This window comes from Mus caroli, chromosome 13 (genome assembly GCF_900094665.2).
Source record: "Mus caroli chromosome 13, CAROLI_EIJ_v1.1, whole genome shotgun sequence".
NCBI lineage: Eukaryota > Metazoa > Chordata > Mammalia > Rodentia > Muridae > Mus > Mus caroli.
In genome coordinates this window covers 93,330,564-93,336,485 of record NC_034582.1, presented here as the reverse complement: position 1 = coordinate 93,336,485, position 5,922 = coordinate 93,330,564, and positions in this window count along the sequence as shown.

Sequence of the window (5,922 nt, the reverse complement as noted above, 5' to 3'; positions counted from 1 at the left end):
GTCTAAATCCTGTAAAGTTGGCACAATTAAATACCACCATAGTGAACTCTTGACTGTCTATAACAACCAGGAAATGAAATATTAGTGTTCGTGTGTGCGCGTGTGTGTGTGTGTGTGTGTGTGTGTGTGTGTGTGTGTGTGTGTGTGTGTGTGTTTGGATTTACCTATAAGACAAACCTCTTAGGTTTAACCGGGAAGGGAAAATGCACCCTGGATGTGGGCAGAGCTATTCCACAGACCACTAAAAAGCAGGCAGAACATCCAACTCTTCACCTCTTTACTTCCCCATTGTGGATTCTCTGTGCCTGGTCCCCTATGCCCCTTCAAGCACACCTTTCCCAGCATTATAGACTGTATCCCTTCTTAAAGTCTGAAACAAAAGAAAATTTCTTTCTTCATTCTGTTGGGTACTTTGATATAACAGAGAGGAAAGTAACTAAGAATGATTGAAGTTTTTCATGGAAATTAGGTACAATTTGCAACATGCAGCATGATTCAAAACCTATGAAGTCTACACAGTGAGTCTTGACATCAGTTACCATTCCTGCTCCCCACAGCATAGTCAGTTACCCTCAACTAGCAAGATTGGGCAGTTTTATGTTCTAAGGTGATGATGCATGTGGGCTCCTGATGGCTGCTGTTCTCAGAACACTTGGTGCCAGAATCTTTCTTTGTGGATCAAATTTTACTAATTATTGTTTCTAGACAGAGTGACCTTTTCCCATGAGCCTAGCCAAATGTTGTTCTTTTATCTGTTAATAAAAATGACTGGTTGGTAACGAAAACGGTTCCTTTGCCAATGCCCTCTGGCTGCCCTTTCTCTGAACAGGGAAGTTTTAAGCTTCGAGGTTCAGAGGAAAATGTTACTTCTTACTTAAGTTCTGGAAAAAAAAAAGGTGCCACCTTGGACAGCATTGTGACCCATCTGTGTAAGTTGCTCTATCAACTATTCCATCAGCACCAAAGGCTAAAATAGCCACATCCAGGCTCATTCCTCAAACAAGAGGACTTAGTAAATTATCATCCGTGGGCATAAGAACTAAAGAGCTTATGTAATGGGCTAGATATTGGTGACTACTCAAGATGCACATACTGGAAAACCAAATTCCAAATGATGGTCTTTGCAGGGGGACATTTGGGGGAGTAATTTGGCTACAAGGGTTGGGTCTTGAAGGGTTGAATAAGGAGGGTCAGAGACCCAGTCATCTCTCACTCCTTTATGTGAGGCACAATCGGAAGCTGTATATCTTCAAACCATAAACTGCTCCCTACCAGGACACTGAATCTTTTAACACAGTGGCTCTCAACTTTCCTGATCTGCGACTCTTTAATACACTTCCTCATGTTTGGTGACCCCTCAACCATAAATTATTTCATTGCTTCTTCATTGCTGCAATTTTGCTACTGTTAAGAATTGTAGTATAAATATCTGATATGCAGAATATCTGGTAGGTAGTGGCACCATTCTATGGGGTGAGGACCACACAAAAAGAAGAAAGTAGGCTAGACAGCCATCTCCACCTTTCTCTGTTTCTTGGATGGATTCAATGTGACCAGCTGGGTTACACTTCCACCACCATGCCTTCTTCTCCATGATGGGACTTTCATCCCAGCCAGCCTAGCTTAGTGAGAGATCCTGTGTCAACAAAACGAGATAGCCAGCACCTGAAGGCTGAGATCTGACCTCCACATGCATGCCCGCTTCTACACATTCTCACACACATGCACACACAGAGAATCTCCATGGAATGGGGAAAATGGTTAGTACCTGAGTGTTCACCTGTCATGGGGAAGGACAGAAGGAATGTATTCACTTGCTGTTTTCAAATGCCACAACTGGTATTGTTGTGTCAAGTTGGTTTGCATAGCGATTCAAGTCGCATAAGATCATGTATAGTGAGGCAAGCTGAATGAGGACATTGAGAGGAGGCTGCTTTGCTCAGAGGCAGGGCTGCCTGGCTGTGAGATGCATGTCTACAGCCAAAGTTCTAATGTCTATCACAGTGTGTGTGACACACTCTCTAAAAAGTCCTAACTCGACAAGTCATGCAGTACTGACTACTTTAGTGAGAAATTCTGGTTCTGCGTCTCAGGCAGGATTTTCTCACTAATATTTAAAGTCTCGTTTCTTCCAATGCTGGCCTCTGTTCTGACCAAGTCTGAAAGATTCATTTAAAATTGGGAGGGTTTTAGGACTGGAAAGATGGCTCAGCAGTTAGAAACACCTACTTTTCTTCTAGAGGAGATGGGTTTGACTCCTAACGCCCGATGGCAGCTTAGAAACATCTGTAATTCCTGTCCCTGGGGATTTAATGCCCCCTTCCAGCCCCCCTGGGCACTCCATGCACTTAATACATAAACATAGATGGAACATAGTGAAACATAGTGAAACACCCATACACACAAAATGTTAAAACAAATATTATTAAATTAGGAGGGCTTCAATTCACAGTGTTAAAATGGCCCAACCAAACAGCTAGTCTTTGACTTTAGAATCCATTTTATCCAGAAATCTTGCTGGTGCTTCTTTCTTCTGACTTCCATGGAAGTGGTTGTCTAGAATATCTTAAGATATCTCAGAAAAAGCTGATGACATTGCCAAAAATTAATGCTTTTAGCCAGGTATGGAGTTGTCACCAAATTTTCCCTGTCCAGTTACATTAGGGCAGGAGGAGGCCTGTGATTGGACAGGGAAAAGGGAGACAGTGCTAAGAGTTGCAGGACAGAGAGCATCTCAGAGGGGAAAAGAGGAAGGCCAAGATGGAGGGGGACGTGAACTAGCATGGCTTAACCAGCCACAGGTAGTTATGGTATCATAAAGTTAGAATCATTGTGATAAAGCTTTTATCATTACCAATTGGTTCTGAAATTATTGTATTGGAATCTTGTAAATTGAGAATTTATTGATACATAAATCTGATTGGCTAATTATACGCTTCAAGAGTTTTGTTTCAGCCGGGCGTGGTGGCGCACGCCTTTAATCCCAGCACTCGGGAGGCAGAGGCAGGCGGATTTCTGAGTTCGAGGCCAGCCTGGTCTACAAAGTGAGTGCCAGAACAGCCAGGGCTACACAGAGAAACCCTGTCTCGAAAAACCAAAAAAAAAAAAAAAAAAAAAAAAAAAAAAAAAAAAGAGTTTTGTTTCTACTGGGTAGATAGGTGTTGTGGTGGCTGTCTATGGGGTGGATGGTCGTTGCATGGCAACAAAAGAAACTTGGGAACTCCGGGCCCGCTGGAGAGTTGGCAGATAGAGACAGAGCCAGTGGGACCACAGTGGGGCTGAGAGTTGCCGGCACATGTGTTGGGAATGTGCCCATTCTTTTTAAGTATTTCCCACAATATAAAGTTGCACCCCAGGGCTACATAGTGGGACTCTCATGTGCTGTTCCTCAATACAAGCACATCCACACACGTGCACATACATCACTCAAGTGTGCACATGCGTGCACACAAAGCTAATATAAAAGGTTTTGATCTTAGAGATTTGAAAAGCCAAGAGTGAGGCCTACCATTTTTCATGATATATATTCCAGGCGATCAAGGAAATCTGAGTTCATAAGACTCTTTATTTTCCTTATTAATCCCAGTGTTTCATTTTTATTTTAATTTCTGACCCTAGAATAGGGCTGTATTTTTTAAGGCAAACGCTTTGGTTCTCACCTCTCTGGAACTGAACAGCAAGTGTGTGGTCTAGGCAGCTGAAGGCTCAGGACGGAAGCCAGAAAGATAGATCTGATCTCATTGCCTGATGCTCTACCAAGGAAGATGCCTTAATCAGGAGGTCTGGGAGAGACTGAGATAAAATACGAGTGGTATGACATTGTTCCTTCAGAGGAAAAAAAGGGAGGAGCAGGGGACACATTTAGTCAAAGACAAACACAAGGGATGACACAAGCCTGAAGGAATCATGCCAGAGAGGTGACATCCCAGGACCCAAAGAGGCTCCTGGAAAATGCTAACAGCAAAAACAAGAGCTTTTAAGAAGCCAGGCAGGATCAAAGTAATGCAGACAGAAAGGCCAGGGGCAGGTGATGTAATGTCTAGAGATGACAGGGTGGCAGCCCCCGCTCATTTCCTGTTTTTCTCCAACAGAGACATCCAGGGCTCCCTGAGATGAAACTTTGCAGAATAAGCAAGCTTAGAAAAGTGTGTCACCCAAAGATTGTACGGGGGTGTGGGAAAGGACAGAGCCCCTGGAAGGGAGTGCAAAGCTTAAAATCAGATTAATTATGCGTGGCAGAACGCCTGAATTGACACTTGAATTGTAACCTGCTATTGGTTGTCTTCAGAGCCTAAGAACAAAGAGGCAACACATGGCCCAAGGTGAGCAACCCTGTTTTCACTGTGCTTGTGTCTCCACATTAGCCAATCACAATGTAGATCTTCTCCAAAACTTCTAGTGAGAGAGCAAATTAGATAATGAGACAGAACTCAGAAAAAAAAGAATGGTGATGTCTAGAAGCCAGCAGGGGCTGGTGGAAACATCCAGTCAAGGCCTGTGCTGGTCTGTAGGTGGACTGAGTGAGGCCATGGATATGGAGTTTGGGGACATCAGATCCTGAAACAGGATGTGCCTTGCAAGCCACATGTTCAGGAGCTCAACCATGTAGACGCTGCACGGTTAGACTCACCTTGGTGGCCTCTCTTGTTTCCTGTCCCTCTTTGTCAGCCACTCAGATTCATACCACTTTTATTGTGATTATTTTTTTTCCAAGTGTGTCTTCTAGAGAGCAAGTTGCCATGGTGACGAGATGCTACCTGACTTCAGACTGAAAGATGCAGGCTACTGTCCTGACTCCTTGCTTTGTATAAAGCAATCTCTTCCTGGTCCCTCCTGTTTTGAGTCCACCTCCTCAGACAACATTGCCACGGGATTAGCTGGTCTGTTCTGCATCTCAGTCACTTTTCTCAGGTTAGTTCTTACTTAATCACCAAGCCGCACCCCAGTGAAGGAGCTCTCAGCAATGGTCTTCAGAATATCCTCTATAGAATATGGAGACCATGAGTCAGCAATAAATTGCTGCGATCAATGGTTCTCAAGCTAGGGGTCACAACCCCTTTTGGGGGCAAAGAAACCTTTCACAGGGGTCACCTAAGGCCATCAGAAAACATAGATATTTACAGTATGATTCTTAGCAGCAGCAAAGTTATACTTATGAAGTAGCGACAAAAATAATTTTATGGTTGGAGGTCACCACAACAGGAGGAACTGTGTTAAAGGGTCACAGTATCAGCAAGATTCAGAATCACTGGCTAAGGTGAACACATAGTTGCTTAGGCCATCATGCCCCAGACTGCTGTTTATGGACAGACCTCTCCAGGAGGCTATTCAAAATGCAACACTATCCTGGTCAATAAAATTTGTTATTACCTTTATTGTTGTTGATGTGGTGGTGGTGGTTGTTTTATGTGTAGTTTACCTATGTGTGAGCATAGGCATGCCACAGAGCATGTGTAGCAGTGAGGACTCAGTTCTCTCTGCCATGTGGATACAAGTGCCTTTGCCTGCTGAACCATTTGCTTGATCAATGCTTATTGGCAATTGAGACATGACATAGAAGGCAGAATGTTCCCCTTGGCACGATCATAAAGCATCTGAATGAGAATAAATATGTAGAAAGACAAAACTGAGAGGCAAAAAATGGAGAGAGCCAAGAGGAACACTGAATAAAAACCAAGGGAAAACCTAGTCACGAGGTAATAAATATCAACTGTATATCCAAAGCACTGGTGAGCACTGAGCACAATAACAAGAGCTATTGTGAAAATGGCGTCAGTACTGATCAGGCACCATGGTGGCTTCATTACTACAATTCTGAAGTATAATTTGAGGTGGGGCAAGGTAAACCTACAACATTGCCCTTTCTGCTTAGGGTGTCTTGTGTGTGTGTGTGTGTGTGTGTGTGTGTGTGTGTGTGTGTGT